At 36.5% G+C, this 21502-nt stretch overlaps 1 long non-coding RNA gene across 1 annotated transcript in view; it reads right to left on the reverse strand.

The window, feature by feature from the left end:
• The window catches only part of LOC148107702 (uncharacterized), a 449136-nt gene that overhangs the window by 290339 nt on the left and 137295 nt on the right, over window positions 1-21502 (reverse strand). Inside the window, exons 4-5 of the long non-coding RNA XR_015721843.1 lie at window positions 15662-15758; window positions 14943-15018 (exon numbers count right to left, since the gene is read on the reverse strand). This is a non-coding gene — a long non-coding RNA (uncharacterized LOC148107702). The remainder of the gene's footprint in view (window positions 1-14942; window positions 15019-15661; window positions 15759-21502) is intronic.

A 21502-nucleotide genomic window follows, 5' to 3' on the forward strand; every position in this document is an offset into this window, starting at 1 on the left:
TTAAATATGTCCCTGCAGTATTGGGGTTAACACTGAAAGTTTTTACACTGAAATGTGACAAGATTAATCATGACCTCTAAAAAAACAGTAGGAGGAGGAATTAAGAGAGACCTGAGTCAATGATCATAGGCAAATATAACCCAGGAAAAAAGAGACGAGCACCTGAAGGGAACAATGAAGGATGGGGATTCAACTGTTCAAGTGGGTCCTAAGTACCTGCGAGGTCTGTATTTGCAAATACTCCTACTTACCAAAATTTTTAGTAACCCTTAACTCAGTACATGTGTCCCTTTCATAGTCATTTGAGGACTTGAACAGGTTGGGGAAAATTTTGAGTTGTCCAATGTGCATATTCTCAGCTGAGATCAAGCAAGGTGATGCTCTGCTTTTTCTGTTTCCGTTTTCATACTGAAAATACGAGTTCTTTTCAGAGTCTATGTAGTGCCATGTTTTTCACATCTTTGTACTTTTTGTTGGTTATTTCATGGCTTAAAATGGCCCCCAAGCACAGTGCTGTCTAGAGTTCTTATGTGCAAGATGACAGTGATATGCCTTATGGAGAAAATACCTGTGTTAGATAACTTCATTCAGGCATGAGTTATAACGCTGTTTGCTGGCTGTGAGTTCAATGTTAACAGATCAACAATATATCATAATTAAGGTGTTTTTAGAGAAAAACTCATAAATAAAGTTATCCATTATTTAGTTGACAAAAATTTTTACCAGAGGCTCACAGGAAACTAACCTTGTGTTTCCTCTAGGAGCAATGGTTCATATTCACTAATTCATTGTTCAAAGTGACTTTATAAAACATAACTACTGTGAATAATAAAAATCAATTTCATTTTAGACTTTATAAGATTCAGTGGTTGGCTAGATATGGAGGAGAAAGGAAAAGTCAAGAATAAACATTACTTATCTTGCTTGAGTATTTGAGAAGATGGTAATGCTATAACCTGCAACAGGCAGATGGGAGATGGTACAAATTTTAAGAATTGGTGTTGAATAGATTAGATTTGAATATGTTAACAGAAGAGACATACAGCCAGAGAAATTTAGAAAGCTTTAGGGCATAAAGGTGTGAGACTTAGGGGTGGTGATATAGACTAGAAAATCAGCAGCATGGAGATCAGGGTTATAGTCAAGGGAATGAATGGGTCATGGTAGGAAAATGTATAGTAAGAGAAGTGGGGCTGAGGAAGACCAATTCTCCTTGCAAAAGTAAACAGAGAGAGTTCTGAAAGGGAGCCATAAATAAGCAATAATTTAGGAAGAGAGCCAGGGGAAAGGGAAAAATAAAAACCAAGGAAAAGGAGACAGGCTAAGAGATCCAATTCTCCAAAAGAGTCAAGTGAGAGAGAGACTAGAAGAGACTTGGATCGTCCCAATCTCAAAATTGGGAGACGTTTGGTGACGTTAGTGACCAGGAAATGGTAGGAGAACTCCAGGAAAATGGTAGGAGAGAAGCTGGACTGAAATGGGAGGAGGAAGTAAGGAGGTTGACCCATCAGCAAAGGAGTAGAGACAGGTTGTTCCTGCAAAGACTTTGGCAGTAAAGGAGATATAGAATGTAGGCTCTCAGCTTGAAGACAAAGCAACTTACTGTAAAAAAAAAAAAAAGGAGAAGTTCACGAGGTTTGCCTTCTGGGATCATCTGGAAGTTTTAAGTAAGATAAATGTATTCCTTTACCAACGGTATTTGGAAAACTGGATTTAAATGACTATTTCAATTCCATTTTTTTTAAATCGCTACAATTTACCTGAAGATTAAATTGCCATTTATCACTCATTCACTCCACAAAACATAGGAACATACCATGTGCCCAGCATTATTCTAGACACTGGGGATATAGTAGTGAAAAAAAAGAGACAAAATTCCTTGTCCCTGTGAAGATTATGTTCTAGCATAGCGTATCTTCTAGGAAGAGAAATGGCATTCTCCAAGTATAACATAAGCCAATGGATGATATATGAAAGTCAGAAAATTACATACAAGATGAAATAAAAAATAAAGAGCAGGTCTCCTAGAATCGTGTTAAGGATAGGAAGGAGTTTCCAAAAAATCACAGTAAAGAATGATAAGAATGACCTTACTAACCAATAAAAATAGCAACTGAAGATCACTTCTGGCAGTTTCGTGGTGAATGGAATGGCAGGGAATGTTGGAACTCTACTTGCTTATTTAAAAACTATCAAGTGTAATTTTTCAACTGGCATACATGCCTTTTGAAGTACCAGCTAAGTATTATATTCCTTTGGCAAATCCCCAATAACCCTAGCATAGTGATGAACCCAGCTAATTTAATACCCCAAGGGCATCCTTATATGCCCCTCAAAGATAACTAATAAGAAGACTCATGATGGCTCTCCTTTCAAAATCAGAGAGAATCAGCCATCCTAGAGTGGCACGGCCCTGGGGTGGAATTCTAGTGTAAACATGAAAAAGTATCTTCAGCCTTTAAACTGCTTATCCCTTAAGTGACAGCTGAGGATAGACACAATAAGACTGACAGACCTGAATAGATTTTGTAACATTTTTGAGTATCCAGAAATATACTATTAATAGTGTAATACTTTTTTGCAGTTATAGCAATGCATAATGATGGTTCACTGATTTTTAGAAAATGTGTACATGTTATCAACCTATATAAATAATCTGATATACAAATAATTGCTTTGTTTGGATGTAATTTTAATCCTGGGAAACCCTGAAGATCAAAGTATTATGAAAACACTTTATTAGTTAATTCATAATCTACTCATTTTGAATTTTTGATAGATCAGAAAAAGACTAAAAGAAAAATGGTATATTAATGAAATGGCAAATATGTATGGTACTGCAAAGTTTATGTTTAACTGACTAGAAAAATTTTGAGTACCTCATTTTTTATCAATCCTTAAGTAATGTATTATGAATTCTTCTTATCCATTCACTTTTTAGGAATTTAGCAAATTCCTTAATGGCCTCTGACAAACACTTTAGTTATCAATTGGGGGGATTAAGTAGTACAAACTTCCAGTTATAAAACAAATAGGTCATGGAGATGAAAAGTACAGCATAGGGAATATAGTCAATAATCTATGTCATCTTTGGATGGTGACAGATTATGACCACCATTACCATGGTGAGCATTTCATAATATTTATAATTGTTGAATCACTATGTTACACACCTAAAATATTTTATATCAACATACTTCAATCAAATACAAATATAACTCAAATTTAATATTTCTGTGACTATGTCTCAATTAACCTGCATTAGTAAGATTTAATGCCATTCCTATTTAGCTGCTAGGTAAAAGGCCTGATTTTTCTACATATCCTGGATACTCCTAAATAATTAACTTTTATTAGTCAATATCAGTAATTGTACCCATTTGAGATCTCAAACTACTTTGATTTCTGTTCTCCATAAAAACAGGCTGCCCAAATTACTTACAACAGTAAAACAGTTGTCAAAATATTTCAAAAGCATTAAGCCAGATTTTTAACTCTGCAGAGACAACTGTTAATTTATTCATACCAGGACGCTGGAATCTTGATGCTACCAGTTGCCTTTTGAAGTGTTTGCCAAGAAAACAAAAGTGGAACCCAGACCAAAAAATCCACTGTTTTACTTATGAATAGATGATGTGAAACAAGAATTGAGATGTAAGGTAAAAGAATAAAAGGAGTTTGCTGTTTTTTTAACCAGAGCATCAACTTAACCAAAAGCAGAGACATCTAGGTATCTATAATAGAGGCAATTAAGGAGTCACTTTAAAAATGATATGAATTTGTACGGCTACCCTCCAGAAGAGCTAAAAGAAAAAGAAAAAAAACAAAATTGGTGAGGGAAGTAAGGATGCAAAGCAAATCTGAACTCACATGTGCTGCTCATGGTGTGTGAATGGATACAACCACTTTGGAGAATTGCTTGATGATACCTACATACCCTAGGGCTTAGCAATTCTACTCCCAGGTATAAACTCAACAGAAATGTACCATATGTTCACCAAAGAATGCACTGCAATATTCATAGAAGCACACTTCATAATTGCCCAAAACGAGATACTCCTCAAAAATACATCAATGGTGGAGTGAATCAATAAATTATAGGATATTCTCACAATGAAATACTATGTGACAATGAAAATAAACAATCTACAACTACAGGCAACAATGTGGATGGTCTCTTACAAACAAAACAGGTTAGTGAAAGAAGCCAGTTACAAGAATATATTATTCCATTTGTATCCAGTGAAAAAAAGTTGGGGGGGGAATCTAATCTATATTGTTAGAAATTGAGATAGTGGTTAGTCATGGCAGGCGGGTAATGGTTAGAAAGAGCTACATGGGGGTTCCTGGTATGCCGGTATTGTTCTATTTCTTGATTTGAGTGTTGGTTACAAAAGTTAAGTTCAAGTTTATTAAAATCCACCAAGCTATATAATTATGCTCTATGCATATTTTTAAAAATAGACATTTCTTAGAGCAGTTTTAGATTCAACAGCAAAATTGCGGGGAAGGTACAGAGATTTACCATACAATCCCTGACCCTACATGTTCCCCCTGCATAGCCTCCCCTATTACATTCCCCACCATAGAGGTAAATTTGTTATAACTGATGAACCTATATGGACATATCATTATTAACCCAAGTTCATAGTTTACATTACAGTTCACTTTTGGTTAAGGTTCCTCTGCCTTTTCGTGGCTCGACAGCTCATTTCTTTTCAGCATGAATAATATTCCACTGTCTAGGTGTAATACTGTTTATCCATTCATCTTCTGAAGGACATCTTGGTTTCTTCTAAGTTTTGGCAATTATGAATACAGCTTCTCTATGCATCCATGTCCTGGGTTTGTGTGGATATAAGTTTTCAACTCCTTTGAGTAAATACCAAAAATCATGGTTGCTGGTGCATATGGTAAGAGTATATTTATTTTTATAAGAAATGGTCAAATCGTCTTTCATAGTGGCTGTACCATTTTGCATACCCACTAGCAATGAATGAGAGCTCTTGTTGCTCCACGTCCTTGCTAACATTTGTGTCAGAGCTCTGGATTTGACCATCCTATTGGTGTGTAGTAATATCTCATTTCTGTTTTAATTTGCATGCCCCTAATGACGTGATGCGGAACATCTTTTCATATGCTATTTGTCATCTGAACACCTTCTTTGGTGAGATGTCTTTTAAAGTCTTTGGCCCATTTAATTGAGTTGTTCATTCTCTTATTGTTGAGTTTTAAGAGTTCTTTTAGGGGCGCCTGGTGGCTCAGTTGGTAAAGTGTCTGCCTTCGGCTCAGGTCATGATTTCAGGGTCCTGGATCTGGGATCAGGCTCCCTGCTCAGCAGGGAGTCTGCTTCTTGCTCTCCCTCTGCCCCTCTCCTCCGTCCCTCTGCCCTGCTCCTGCTCTCTCTCTCTCAAATAAATGAATAAACTCTTAAAAAAAAAAAAAAGAGTTCTTTGTATATTGTAGTAACAGTCCTTTTCAAATATGTTTTTAACAAATACTTTTTCACAGTTTGTAACACTGTTTTTGAATTTGCGGCGTTTACATTATATCATTATTTTGTATTAAGCAGTTTACCTTTGTTATTGTGGTATATATATATATATATATATATATATATATATATATATATATATAAAGCAAAATTAGCTGCAAATTTAACCATTTTTAAGTGTACAGTTCAGTGGCATTAAATACATTCACATTGTTACGCAATCATCACCACTACCTATCTCCAGAACTTTTTCACCATCCCAAACTTAAAAACTCTCTGTCCATTAAACAGTAACTCTCCATTTCCCTTTTTCCCCCAGCCTGGAAAATTACTATTCTGTCTCTATGAATTTGACTATTCTAGATATCTCATATAATTGTGATCATACCAAATTTGTCCTTTTGTGTCTGACTTACTTCACTTAGCATAATGTTTTCAAGGTTCATCCATCTTGTAGCATGTGTTAGAATTTTGTACCTTTTTAAGGACTGAATACTATTTCACTGTATGTCACCATTTTAAAATGTCATATAAATGGCCATTACATCAAACTCATGAAGCCAAACATCCTTGGCCAATTAGCTGATAATTTGTATAATACCATGAGCAAGTTGGCCAGAATCATATGTAAATAGGTATGTGATAATTTCCATAGTATTATTTAAAGGAACTGAGAGTGTCCTTGTACCCTTAAATGTCTCTCTTCCTCACCTGTGATATGTTATTTAAAATTCTACACAGGTTATTTCTAAACTCAAATATTCCTGGAAGAGACTAACTTATTAAGACAGTAACATCTTAGGATGGTTTAGATACGCTGCTTTCTTTTGTGACAGGAGAAATCTTAAGAGGGAAAGAAAATAAACATTTCTTGTTTCAAGTACTCTGTGAAGTGCCATATAATGCTCATATCAGCTCCATAAAGCAGGACTGATAATCCTCCTCTTGGAAATGAGGAAATAGAGACTCAGGTTCAGCAACTGGGACCAGATGAACAACTGCTCTATGGGAAACTGGATTTCATTTTCAGGTCCAATACTTTTCTACTACACCATGCTGCCTACCAGGAAGAGAGCGGATTTACGAACGAAGAAGTAAAAGAAAGAAAATACCAAGAACAACTCTATCAACTTCCTAATTTTGTCTAAAGCTAGCATAGGTTGTCATTTCAACTGACCTATTTCACTAGAAGTTGCTTCTTATCATGGAATGACTAACATAAAACACATTAAAACTAATTTAAAATTTAGTCCATACTGAACTTTTCCAATCAAAAAAAAAAAAAAGATTTGCTGAGGGAAAAAAAAGTATCTGATTGGTTCATTGGATTCCAGGGAAGTCCTCTGCCTCTAACCATTATGTCCACAGTGGCTCCCATGCATTGCTTTTGTCCTATGGATGGGGCGGGGGGGAATGCCAGGCTTATGTTTGGTAAGTCATGTCAGTGTTTGAAATCCTTATTCTTAGGAATTTCTTCCTTAGACATTAACAGAAATCTTCTTGCTTTAAAACTATTTCTCAGAGTTGATAGAGACGAACGGGCCATTATTTTTCAAGATTCTATCCTAGATGATTCTCAATGAGCTTGCTTTCCCCAGGTGAGATAATGTTAATGTCTTTCATCTTATCTCCTAAAATAATCAGAATTTTCTTAGACTTTAATAAGAAGTGTCAAGACTGAGAAAGCAACAGTTCATCCGCAGCCACTCAACATCAGGAATGATCCAGAAATGCCAAGTGCATCTGCTAACATCAAGAATAAACCTGAAAGTGGTTTTATTAGTTTAGGCACATTAAACTGAAATAACCTGAACTGATATTTATTAAAACATGGGAAGACATAAGCTATATCACCCAGATTTTAAAATGTATCTTAGTATGGTGTTGTAATTTTATAGGCTGAATTATATATAGAGAGATACAGATAGATACAGATACGTGGAGATAGAAATGGAGGTGAAGATTATGAAACTCGATTGCTTTAGATAAGACCTGAAAAAAAAATCACAAAATCTATTGTTAAGATCTTTATAAAGTCCTAACATCAACTGTAGAGGAATCACAAAAGTTCTCAACTCTACAGAATGAAATAAAGTCTTTCATGTGTTTCTTTGAAATGTAAACAAGTCACATGATATACCTTTGTTGCGGTTTGTTACCCTACAGTATAGAAGTCAAGCAATATTAGATCATAAAATAGTCCAAGAAAAACCACTTCTCCCTTTGACCTAGTTTCAAAAGCATTTTCCCCTGGCTTTGAAGATGAATATATATGCTTGTTAAAGTACTATATCAGGCCATCCACTCTTAGTAATGGATTCTATTAATTATCAACTAGTCCCTATTAAAGTGATTTTAAAATTGACTTGGAAAAAAATCTTTATTTTTTTTAAAGGTTTTATTTATTTATTTGACAGAGAGATAGACAGCCATTGAGAGAGGGAACACAGGGAGGGGGAGTGGGAGAGGCAGAAGCAGGCTCCCAGCAGAGGAGCCCGACATGGGACTCGATCCCAGAACGCCGGGATCACGCCCTGAGCCAGAGGCAGACGCTTAACGACTGCGCTACCCAGGAGCCCCCAAAAAAATCTTTATTGTATAAGCCTTCTAATTTCTTTCTTTCTTTTTTACTAAATGATTGCATATTGGTTGCTCAAGAGATTTCTAGTTATTCTTAGTCTTTGATTATCCCTTTAATAGAAACAAACTTGAACAATATTCCCAATGCTATACAAGTATCATGATTAAGAAACTTAAAAACAACCTCTCCTCTTAGCCCCCTTAGTTATTCCTGGAATGTTTAAATACTGGAACTACCATTTCCTTTAATAAAGACATTTCTTCAAAACAGCCATTATTATCCATTATATTTCTTAAGCACCACTATGCTTGTTATATAAGCCAGAATTATAGAAGATAAATTTTTGCCCAGCAACAGCTAAAGGAAAAATGTTAGTCATAATCCTTAGTTCTATTAAGACAAAATATTGGCAAAGAGATTGTGATTATTTCCTTTTCAAATTGGTTGGCATTTCCTAGCTCCAAATGCACTAGAAATTTAAAACTGACTTGGGAGAATAAGTAATTTCATACTTTTTGTCTAATAAATGGTTCAGTAGTCCTTCCCCTTTAGTATGCCATAAGTTCGTGTGCTAAGTGAATAATACAAATTTTAAGATAAGAATACATTTGCAAATGTAGCATATCCCCATTGCTATTTGGTGATATATATAGTTGGTTTTGGAAAGGTTTAATTTACCAGTATCTAAAAGGTTGTGCCTAAAGAAATCATCAAGTTATTTATCCTCTAGGTAGTTTAATAATGATAGTTTTAAAAAAAATTAGTTTTATACATAGGCAGTCAATACTAATTATTACTATGAATCTGAATGCTTGGAAATGTATCAGATTATTTACAGTTAAAATAAAAGTTAGAATACCCAAAGATTTGGGTGACTTACAATTGCCTTCTTACGAAAGAGTAAACAATTATCAAAGTGCATCTTTCTTTTGGTATCTCATAGAACTAATCATGTTCTACAAAATATTTAGCAAAGAGGAGTATTAAAACCAAGAAAAAAATTATCTTTAGCTTTAATAGGCAATGATGATATCTACTAGACTCTTTCAACCTGTTGCCATTCTACTTCTATTACCTGTCTTTGTGGGAAACAAACTTGCAACTCTGTGAAGAAAGGGCATAAGGATGAGAACACCTAAATTTTAGAGAAGTTATGTAAGTTGAGTGAGGTCACATTGCAAACAATGACAGAAACTTGATTCAAGTTCAAGCGGATCTAACTCAAAATTACATGGACCTTTTCTCATTATACCACTACATTATGCTTTTCTCTACAGCGAGCAGCAACTAATGCTATTCTCAATACCACCATCACCATGATCTTGCCTCCTAATTCCTTGAACTACATACATCTAAACCTTCACAACAATGTAGTATGCATGTTGTCAGGTGATTTAAAGTAGAATTGGGGGTTCCAGGGAACGGAGCCTAACTTGAAGGTGACTTCGAATCTAGGTATTTAAAAAGCTACAAACAAAGAAGCTTGTTCTGCATAATAGAAGCCTCCAAGAACAATAAATGCCAGGGTAAAAGGGACAGAGAAAAGCAGAGTGTAGCCCAGATGTTCTCAAATGTACCAGCTCTGTGCTGTCTCTGTGTCGGGGGTACTCTGTTATCTCACAGTTCTTCTAAAGAATCCATCTACACCAAAGTACTCAGGAGCAGTGCTGATTTTACTGAAGATTTTGTAGGAAAGATGGAGGAGGAGATTTAAATTGCACATCTCTCTAAAACCTTTAAAGGCTTCCATTAGATGTTTCTTTTCTTTTCCAAATGACTATCAAGACATTATTATTATTATTATTATTATTATTATTATTATTATTATTATTTTGCCTCTTCTCTTTCTCCACATGCTGGCTAACTTTGATTATTCTTCTCTTTCCTCCCCCAAATTCTCAGAATCTTCAAGCACAGCTCCTCTTCAGAATGCTGAAAATTTCAGCTCTGCCTCAGGGACTACCTCCAAATTGCACTCAATCCCCTTGACATGCAGAAAAATAAAGGCCTTCTGATTTACATCACTCATCTTCCATTAAGGCAATGAGAAATTACAGCATTTTCTGAAATAAACTTGGCTCTCCGGAATCAGTGTCCATAAAAATTTATCCAGAATCACCGTTCATGAACATTATGTGGACTGATGCTATTCTCTACAGAAACTCTGCCTGTCTCCAGTGTTCATTCTAGAGGTCCTCACCTCAATCTCATTCTCACCTCACCCTCACTTATTTCAAATGCTGAACATTGAGTCTGACTTTGGCCAAAAATCAGAATGGACCCTGCTTCCAAAGATGTCCATTGATAAAAATCAGCAACACCTCATTTACTTAGTATTTCCTGTGCACGTGGCAGTGTGGTGAACACGTTAAAAATAAGCAATTTAAACCTCCCAAGAAGTCTATGAAGTAGATATCACTGTTCACATCTGCCCCTTGGCCTTTCCCTTGCATGAAACAAGACTTTCATCGTGGTGCTCATACGTTAGTGATAAAGAGACGGTTTGCTCAGTAAGCAGCTGGGAACAGCACAGATAGGTAGGTAACAATTACTTAGTACTGACCTTGATCTCACATCTTAGTGATTTAATGGGACAAAGAAACTATGCCATTTTAAAAATTTAATTCACTGAAGTTATGTAGTGCTAAATAACTTCTCAAAGGGTGTGGCCTACATAATCTTCCCCAAACTTCACAGTAACATTAAGAAGCAAATATTGTTATGACCCCATTTTCAGACACCAGGAAAGGAGACTCATAGATGTTAAGAAACCTACACAAAAACCTACTAGCAAATGGCAGATGTAACAGCTGTCTTAGAATCTCCCTCCAGACCTATGCACTTTGAATAATATTGTGACTCTGTATAACTATATTAACTATGTAGATAGTTAACTGTAGAACTCTATAAACCCACACACACAGCATAGTATGTGTTGTAGGGGCCAAGGCCGAGATGGGCCACTTCGGCATGAACATTATTTTGAGCTGAAGGCAATCAAGACCCTGCAGCCTCAAGAAAAACTTTTACCCCTCCCTTAACTATATAGAAGAATCTAAATTGGGCATCTTTCTCAGAATAAGAGTTATTAGCAAAGATAATTTTTATATAAGTGACCCATTTGTATGGCAAGGTAACATCTAATTATTGAACATCTGCTCTTCTTATTGCCCTGGGAATTGTATTCTTTCTTCTGAATTCCCAGACCCCTACCCCTTCTCCTTAATTCAGGATGACATATATACCTCATTTTGCCTGTCTTTCGAATTTCCATGTGTTTGTGGATTCCCTAAGCATATGCTATTAAATTTGATTTTCTCCTATTAATTGGTCTCATGTCAAATTGATTCTTAGTCCTGCTAGAAGGACCTTTGAGGGGACAAGAATTCTTGTTCACTGACTGTGTATATGGGTGTGACTGTGTGTGCCAAAGAAATGGCAACAGGCTTAACAAGGCTGACTTACTTAATGCAGAGATTAATAGCTCAACAGTTACCCCTCTGAAAAAGTAAAAAGTTCAAGTACAGTGAATTGACTCAGAAATTTATAACCATAGCATGAAAAATCTCCTTTAATTTCATCATTCAAAGCTCATATTTTTCATCTGTAAACTAGAGATTATTATTATACGATTCTGTGTTATTTCAAGAAATACAACTTTACTTTGACTTATGTATGGATGGGTCCTGGGGGTGGGGGCGTACCACAGTGTTTTCAGAGCTGACAACTTCTAAAATTCTGAATCCAGAGTTGATAATATAGAACATTCCTTCACACTATGTCTACTGAAAGGAGAAAAATAGGGCGATAGGTAAAAGGAAAAATGTAGGTAAGGAGCAACTTGAATGGGTAGGAAAACTGAAAACAAGACAACATATATTACATATATTACCAAGTGAATATGAACTGCAAAGTGCAGATCAAATTTCAAATACAAAAGAACTTCCGAGAAATGAGATGATGACAATGGTAACTATTGTTAACATTTCTCTCACAATGACAATTTGCCAAGAACATTATATGCATTTGTTTAATCCTCACATTGATTACACAAGGTATTATTATTATCATCTGCATTTTGTAGACAAGAGAGTAAGGCCTGAAGGGGTTATGCAAGAGCTCTAAGTCACCAGCCTGTGAATGGTCCTTGCCACCATTTCCAAAGTGTGGCCACCAGCAGCGGCATTCTTTCAGGCAAAAGGGAAGGTAGGGGTGGGAAGAGCAAAATCTGGAGCTGCCAAACCACGTGAATTTACAAAACAAAGAAATTAGAGTAATTTCAAACTCAGAAGTTAAAAAAAAAATGGAGTAATTCATGGCAGCTCAAACATTAGAAACTAAGGAAGTTCTGTAGCAACAGGGGCTTACTGAAATGAATAAGATAGACTATAAATAGATAAAATGTGTAATTTAACAAACGTGTTCAAGCTGGCTCCTCCTGTAGAGCAGCTATGTGATGGGGGAGGGGAAGGGCTTATGTGGGGAGGGGAGGGGAATCGTGACTGGAAAAGATACCAGAGACTCATCCTAAGAGTAATGCAAGGAATTCTCACTGAGAACAATGAAAAGAGAATAGGAAAAAGTTTCAGTGTCATAAAATCTCAAACATTTGGGCAAGTATTTGAGTTAATTGCTTGAAATAAGGTTTGGAAAATGATTGCTTAGCTAATGTCTTCTTAGAAAGAACAGAAGAACATTAAGTAATTTGATCACAATCATTACAAGCGAGGTTTATATAAAATCCCCTGCTTCTCAGAGCCTCACCTTAACTCTTGCTATTCACATCACCATTTTTGATTCCGGAGGACTGGAAACCAAGACAGTGCAATCATGAACGGAAAGTAAACATGCCGCGGTGGGTTTGTTTTCCCTTAGTCAGGGCTTTCCGTGGGGTGTATATGGCAGGGGTTCCATCATGCACAGCCAATTGTATTCTGTTCATCAGCTGATTATAGACATCCGTTCCAGGAAAGCTTCCATCCCTGATACGCTCAACTCTATTACCCAACTCGGAGGCACAATGAAAGATTCATGAGGACGATGACAGTATAGAGGTGTGAAATGTGAGATACCCAGGAGAAGATGAAATTCATTGCTCAATCACAATGTGTTTTCTATAATACAGTGTGGCAAGCCGCATACATGATCAAAAACATATCTTTATAAACTATGGCACCTCATACTTTAATTACCATCTCCGCAGATACGCAAAGGAGTACCTACGCAGAATGCTAATGAGCAGAAGATGGTCATATCTCTGTCTAGCTCGTGCACACTTACTTCCAAAGCTCATACCTAAAACTTCCATATTTCATTCAGTGAAAAGTTTATTGGACTCTCACTTAGAACCTTTTTACTTTTATTTTATATGCAGTTCTAAGAAATTTAGTATAGCATAGGATTAACCTATATCAAAATCTCAGGCTTTCCCATCTATTAGTTGGTGAGGGATTTCATATTTCAAAGCCTCCATTGACTCACCTGTAAAATGGGTATTTCACAGAATAGGTATGAAAAGGTAATCGGCACACTGATGTAAAGTATAAACACAAAGCAAGTGCCCCAGAGTTTAAATGCAGATATTTTTTCATAGAACCTGGTACCACATTGTGAACCAACTACTTTACCTGAGCCTCAATCAGAGGAAAAGCAAGCCTTGCCAATGCCAAAGAAAAATGGGCTATTCTGGAATTCTTGAGAGACTGATTAAGGGGAAACTCCCTAGGGGATATTCAAAGGTAACTGTAATTTATAGGATTGACTTTTATTGCTAGTGTTGATATCTCCCTAAGAATTCAAACTGCACAGCAATCTTAACCTAACTAGCACAGGGGTAAAGACCTATTCCTAACCTCATGCACTGCGTTCTAGCACAGTATAGTAATCAGTACTCGTGATGATGAATAAGAAAGGGTGAAGTGTGTGTTCTTTACTGCTCTGACAAAGAAGACAACGTAAAGACACATGTTTAGCCAGATCACCCCTTCCAAAACCTAGCATTTAAACAGCATGTTTTTCAGGAAACTTAGGAGGTTTCAATCAAGAAAACTCATTCATTCCAAACAGAGCTGATCACAATGCCAAAATATAGGACCATTGTCTTCCCATTCATTTATAAAGATGGTGTAATACTGTTTTCGGGACTTGAACTCAAGACTACCAAGATAACTCTTTTTTTTGGTGGAAAGAAGCAATTACCTAAACATGCCCTTTCATGACCTTTGCCTACTGTATTAAGTTGTTGATCTTTTGTTACTCATTTGGAGGGCTTTCCAAAGGCCCTTGAGGATATTAAGGATATGAGCCTTTACATCTGAATTGTAAATACATTTCCACAGCTTACCCTTTGTTTTATGGTTATTATTTTTTTTTGTCAGAGGTCTTAAATTTTAGTGTCATGAAATATGACATATTTTTCTCTTACGATCCCTGAGTTGCTTTTCCAATCTGAGATGATTAAAATATCCTCCTCTACTTTCTCCTATTCCCTGTGTGCCTTTAGTTTCACACGTAAGTCATTAATTCAATTGTAGCTTATGTTTGCATCAGGCAAGGTAAACAAATTCCCAATAAAACATCTTGTTTGAAAATATAATTCTTTGTTTCTTAATCCATGCAGGTAAAAGCATGGGATTTTTATACTATGTCTAGGAAAAATAAGTGGAATAGCTTTTTCATGTTACTCTAAGTTATCAAACATTCATATCTGTTAAAATAAGTAAACATTTTGGTGTCATGATGAGAAGGAAGAAAGGAACTAACACTCACAGAATGCCAAAAATGTGCCAAGCACTGTCCTGGGTACACTATGTACACCATTTCAGCAAATTCTAGTGAAGGTGAGATTCAGAGGGAATAACAACTTACCCCCGAGTCACGTAGCTGGTAACATGGAGCAATGGTTCAAAACCAGTTTGTTCTAACTTCAAAATGTATATTCTTTCTGCACAAAGACACAGAAATGTTACAACATGTCTAAGGGATGCATGATTATAATATCTAATGGTTAATGCTGTCTTTTTCCCCAAATGCTAGGTAGCCCATTCAATGCTTTGGATAACAGTTACTATCATCATGTTGTATCAAAGTATATAAAGAGCAAAAATGATAATATAAACGGAATTCTATTCCTGAGTAAGATGAGGGCTGGAAAATGTATCGTTATGCTTTTTCTAATTCTGTGTTCTGAATTTCTAGACTGGAACTTAGTACGGAGGTGACATGATAATCCACAAAAGTTGTAGGCAGTTGGGGAATTTTGTGCTTCTAGGTACTGCTCCCAGCCTCTATACACTCATCCGGAATGATTAAGGACCTAGGTATAATGGCTATGTGAAGTAAAATCAAAGTAAAGTAAATTCTGTTGTTTGCACATACAGCCCCAAAGAAATATTTATGTTAATGTTATGCACACTATTTTTCCTGCTAATACCATGTCAACACAAAAGGTTTAAGCACTTTATTACATGAAACACATCACGACATCCGCTATCACAACTGATTTCCACAATCACCATATAAAAGGAAAAGCAGGGCAGACATTATTTCCTCTGCTTTGACAAGGTGACAGAAGTTGCACTGCTTACCTAGATCCCAAGACAGGGAAAGGAATGAATGAAGGAGCAGGGGCTACAGCTCAGCTCCTGGGATTCCTAATTCAGTTCTTCCCACTTTGCTGTACTCCTTTAAAAAGAAAAGGAAAGAAAAACCCAGATTTCATTTTAAAATTCAATGAAAGTCTAATAAAATAATTTTTAAATAATTTAAAAATAATTTTTAAATGAGTTATTAACATCTGCTCTGTGGACCTACCCTCTTACAAAAAGAGATACTGTAATCTTGGTTCCTAGAGCTATTTGAGAAGTTAACAGGACCAGTATCTGTCCTTGAGGATTGAGAAAAATAGCAGGTTGACAAGAAAGTCTGCTGGGTTTCATGTTAAGCCAATAATGAATAGTCATAAAGGACTTACACCCACTTTCATATCTTTTTGGAAAAAGTTCAATTCTTGACACGCTCATACACTTCCTATGTACAGAGCATGTGGAGGGGTACTAAAAAATACAGTGGTAAGTGAGATGCTTGAAACCAATGTTTACTGTGGCTGCCTCTAAGAGTGTGAGATTTAAGGGAGTTCTTTGACATAACTCTATTTCCAAAAATTTACCTAATTGGCAAGCATGTGTTTTAGAATAAGAAATAAATAAATAGAAAACGTATGGAAAAGGATATAGTATTGTACGTTCTTATTTCTAATAGAATAGGCCTCCCATGTTAAGCCCCTTTGAACATGCTATCCAGCTATGTGGAAAGAGAGGAAAGCCACACTGATTGAGCAATGACTATGTCCAGGCATTTTCTTAGATGGTTAGAAACATTAATCTGATTTACTTCTCACCACAACTTCGCAAGGAGAACATTAACATCCTCATTCCATAGATTTAGAAACTGGCTCTTACTGAGAGTGTATGACTTGCCTTTGGTCACACAACAAGGTTTCAGACCCCAAGTACGGTACTCTTTGCACATTCCCATAATACCTTTCTTTTTAGTCCTATAGACAACAGGCTTGCCTGTTGCTGAGAATACCAGTCTGATTTACGACTACAAAGGAAAATCATGTGCAGTCCCTAGGAGCGCCATATTCTTTTTTATTTGTAGTTCCCTAATATACCAAATATCAATTCTTGATGAATTATTCCGAGTTGCAATGAATTATTACACCGAGTCTAGTACATCCGACCAATTGGTTTGATTCTTGATCAAGTTTTCCCAATAGATAAAATGGAAAAAAATGTCAGCCACTTGTTTTAAACTAATGTAGTTCAAACAATTGCCTGAAGTGTTCCATAATTGATATTAACTACACGCTTAGTACCACCCTGAAATTTGAATTCGTGCATTCCAGGTTAGAAACAAAACATGGAGCAAACAAACGATTCAAGTTGAATGTAGAGACTGTCACTTAATGAAAGAAAAATTCTAGAATTATAAATTAGCAAAACAAAAGGTTTGTTTTTTTTTTTAAAGTTAGCTTGTAGTCAGGAAAGTTCAGATTGGATTAATATAGATCGGCAAGGTGCTGAAGGTTCCAATATGGGCAGCAAGATTAGCATTGACAGAAAAAATAAGTAAAATGATTAGATGTTTTTGAGAAATAAAATTACTTCTAGCCATCAGGAAAATGGTTTTTCTTGGAAAGCTTTAGTGACTGAAATTAGGGACTAATGGGATTTCTGGGGTATCAGTGAGGTTCTGGTGCTGGATCTCAATACTGGTTCAATGCGATGCTCAGTTTGTTTATTTTCTTTTTGTATATCCCAGTTCAACAAACATTTCTAAGAAATGACTCCTAGCAGTGAGGACAAAAACACCCTGACTGGGTTTTAATGATGTTTTTTGCATCTTTGCACTATAAATTAAAAAAAAACAGAGTCATGAGAATAGCTTGTATGGTGGATACCTATTCATTTGCAAAAAGCAAAAGACAAAATAGAGGCACCTGGGTGGCTCAGTTGGTTGGGTGTTGCCTTTGGCTCAAGTCATGATCCCAGGGTCCTGCGATTGAGGCCCACATGGAGCTATCTGCTGGCAGGGAGTCTGCTTCTCCCTCTCCCTGTGCCCCTCCCCTGGCGCATGCTCACTCTCTCCCTCTTGTGCACTCTCTCTTTCAAATAAATAAATAAAACCTAAAAAAAAAAGGTGAAAGAAAATCTCTTAAAATCATTTCACTATAGGAAAAAAAGATGAGTTCTTCTTAGTATTCTGTAAGTATTTGACCTGGGATAAGAAGTGATGATCTAAAGTCCTCAGACACAACAGGCCCCCAATTAACTCCCCTTTCTTCTTACATGCATATGCATACACGCACAAATACACTAACACACACACACACACACACACACACACACACACGCATGCACTCCAAACATGTGAACCATCCCTGAAAATAAGTCTCTGACCTAAAGAGTCACTATTGAGCAGGACTCAGACACTTACATTTCTAAGAGTTAACTTTAGGATAATTTTAATTAGTGTCAAATCTGACAAGTCAAGAATGTGTTGTAGGGCTATTGCTGATCCATGAAACCCTTATTTCTAAAGTCAATTATTTTATTTGAACCCCCAATTCTATTGAAAGCCTATTAGAAGATAATTTTAAGATAGCACACTTAATTTCAACAGAAGCTAGTAGTTCTCTAACTTTAGCATTCATAAGCATTGTCTGGAACATTTGTTGACCACATAGACTTTAAATCTTTATGTCAGAGACCTTGATTCAGTAGATCTTTAGGGCCCGTCCCAGAAATCTATGCTTTCCAGAGCATGCCAGGTAATTCTGAAACAGATAATCAGCTCACCACACCTTGAGAAACACTGCCACTATTAGAACCTCGAATATTAATTTCCTGCCAAGCTCTGCATGGGATTCAGAGAGATCACAATACAAGCAGTGTGCATGGACCTGAAAAACCAGATGGTTTCCATCCTGGAAATCTAACAATCGATGATTTAACACCACGCTAGAGTAAAACAAGGGAGAACAGCACAACAGGACAGGTGACTTCACCATGTTCTCTTAGTAAGTTTGACAAGATGTACCCTGGCTAAAGTATTGTACATTTGTAAACTTTCTTCCAGTACTTTCACAAGCCTTCATCCTATGAGACACAATAGCTTATGTGAGAGAAAAGGGTTCAACTCAATAAACTTTTATGACACCCTGACCCATGGTTGGTTAACACCTAACAAAGACTTTGGCTAGCTAGGAGGCAAACCCTCCATTTGGAGACAAGTCCCATCCATGGAGGCTGTAACATAACCTGTCACAGCAAGTGTAAAAGCATTACATCTGGACTGTCATGGGCTGTCAGTCACAGGGTGGTTTACTAATTTTCTGCAGCTCAGAACCTCATCATGCTAGAAGCAGCAGCTACCTTGTTTACCCTCATTCTTAGGCAATCTTTCTCTGCATTATCATTTTGATCATTAATGTGCTTGCATTGACAAGAGCCAAAGAAAATTCAAATGCAACCCAGAAACAACAGAAATGTGTCATCCTGGAACGGACATGTGGTTCGTCCAACCTAGGCACCTGCTTTTTATGATGAGTAATGCCAGATGTTTCAGGGAAAGATATAAGTCTCTATTACACATGTGCTTTATGCAATTGTGCAATGATACATCACAAGGGAGTTTTCTTTTTCTGACCCTGGGTTAACCATCAGTTGCAGCCTAATATTTCAAGACATCAGCCCTTGAACTCATTACCCCTACATCCTTTACAGCACTCTCTTAAGAAAGAAAAGAAAAGAAAAAATAATATTTGAATATTTGTTCAATATGTTTCCTTATCAACTCTGGACCAAAGTAATTATACTTGTAAACAACATTTTCTGGTTTCTATTAAGGAGATGGCTGGATATTTGATATAAGGACAATATTTGTTGGATACAGTAGGTAAATGAGAACTAGCTCACATTTGCAAATAGCTTGGAGATGAAAATCACTATGTTGTAAATGTTCAAAGTTGGTATTAGTAAAACCTTCCAGAATCTGTATAGCTAACAGCATAATTTGGGTAAAATGACAAAAACAAAAACAAAAACAACTAGCAACAATTGCAAGAATTGAAAAACACTAACAATTTCTCTTTGATTATATACTGTTGAAAAAATTCAATAAGAAATATAACAACAGTATGGCTTATTCATTTGTTGAACATGAACAGATACTATAGAGTACCTTCTCTATTCACTGTGTTAAGGACTAGGGAAATACTCATGGGTTTTACCCTTAATATGGTCCAAGAGAGGAAATGGACAATTGTTAGAGAAAGAAATAGATTATATAATGCCAAATTGAGATATATGCTGTGAAGGAAAGCAGCATGGTTATAATAGACCAAAACCTGGAGGAACCTCCTTAGAGTGGTGAGGTACATTTTCTCCAAGAGGTGACCATTACGCTGAAATGAAAGGTTAAGAAAATTAAGATCATGCCCAGAGCAGAAGGGAAGTATTCAGAGTAAAGGAAACAATGAGGCAAGTCCTACAGGTAAAACCAAGTTTGATGTGTTGTAAGAACTGAAAGAGAGGGGAAGTCAGTGTGCCTGGTAGTTGGTAAGAATCAGATTTTGTAGGACTTTGTAGGTTATTGCGAAGAGTTGGGGCTTTATAATAAGTGAGACGGGAAGCCATTAAAGAACTTCAAGTAGCAAAATGGTATAAACATATGTACGTTTTTCAAAGATCACACTGGATACTGGGGGAGAATGTAATGGAGAAGGCAAAGAGAGTGTGGGGAGGTCTGCTAGAGCACTGCTTCTCTAATTTAAAGTACACAGAAATATCTGGTGATCTGGTTAAAATGCAGATTCTGATTCTTCAAGTCCAGGGTGGGACATGAGATTCAGCATTTCTAACAAGCTCCCACGCGATGCAAATGCTACTGGTCTCTGGACCACACTCTGAATAGTAAAGTATAAGAATACTTTCAGCGCAGTCCACACGTTTGTCTCTTTCAAGATGGTGGCTTGAGTTAGGATGGAAAATGTGGTAATGGAGGAAATTTGACAGATTTGAGATCCATCTGGGAGTTAGAACTACCAGATTTGCTATAGCATGCTTCTTTACATCATAGCAGTGTAGAATTAAGACCTCTGAAACCAAAAATTATGAAAGTAAAAGGGGATCCAGAAGTTGTAGTCTCAACACTGGGTATGACTGGAGATAACAGCTGAGGAATTAAAGGCAGAGGTGGAACTTTCAATGATAGACCAGAGCTTAGTTTGGGGGATAACTTAGAGGGGGTTGAAGGAGGTGGTAGGTAGGATAGAGCTGTTGCCTGGGGCTCAGCCTGACAGCCAGGGAGTTATTGACAGTGTGCCAGTGAGAGAAGATGAACACAGATGCACAAGAAAGAACCTCAAACCTCAAACTCAGAAACTTTGTTCTGCCACATTTTAGCTCTGTGTCTCTGAAAAACAAAAACAAAACCACAACACACCAGTCTCTTATAGCTATTTCTTCATTTAACAAAATATGATGCAATGAGAACATGCACATGAAAACACTTAGCATGACACCTTTCATAATGAGAAGGTATTAATAAATATCAAGCAAATGACACGTGTTTCCATGGGGGACCACTTCTGCTTCTTCTGAAGATATAAAAAGAAAATTGCTTACGTAGCTGTAGAAGGGAGTGATTTCATATCATGGAGTGTGTCCACGAGCAACCCATGTTATTTCTGTTTTGGTAAAGATGCTTTCCGACAGTGAAGTTGGAAAGCCTTTTCTTAGTTAGAGGCAATTAATAAGTATCTTTAAATTCAAAAATAGTCCACCCTTCTGCAAATGTTTCAAAGGTAATTTCCAATTAAATATAGTATTGTCAATACAGAACTTAACAGAGCTTATCCAATC

This window comes from Ursus americanus, chromosome 26 (genome assembly GCF_024610735.1).
Source record: "Ursus americanus isolate L20-20 chromosome 26, mUrsAme1.1.p, whole genome shotgun sequence".
NCBI lineage: Eukaryota > Metazoa > Chordata > Mammalia > Carnivora > Ursidae > Ursus > Ursus americanus.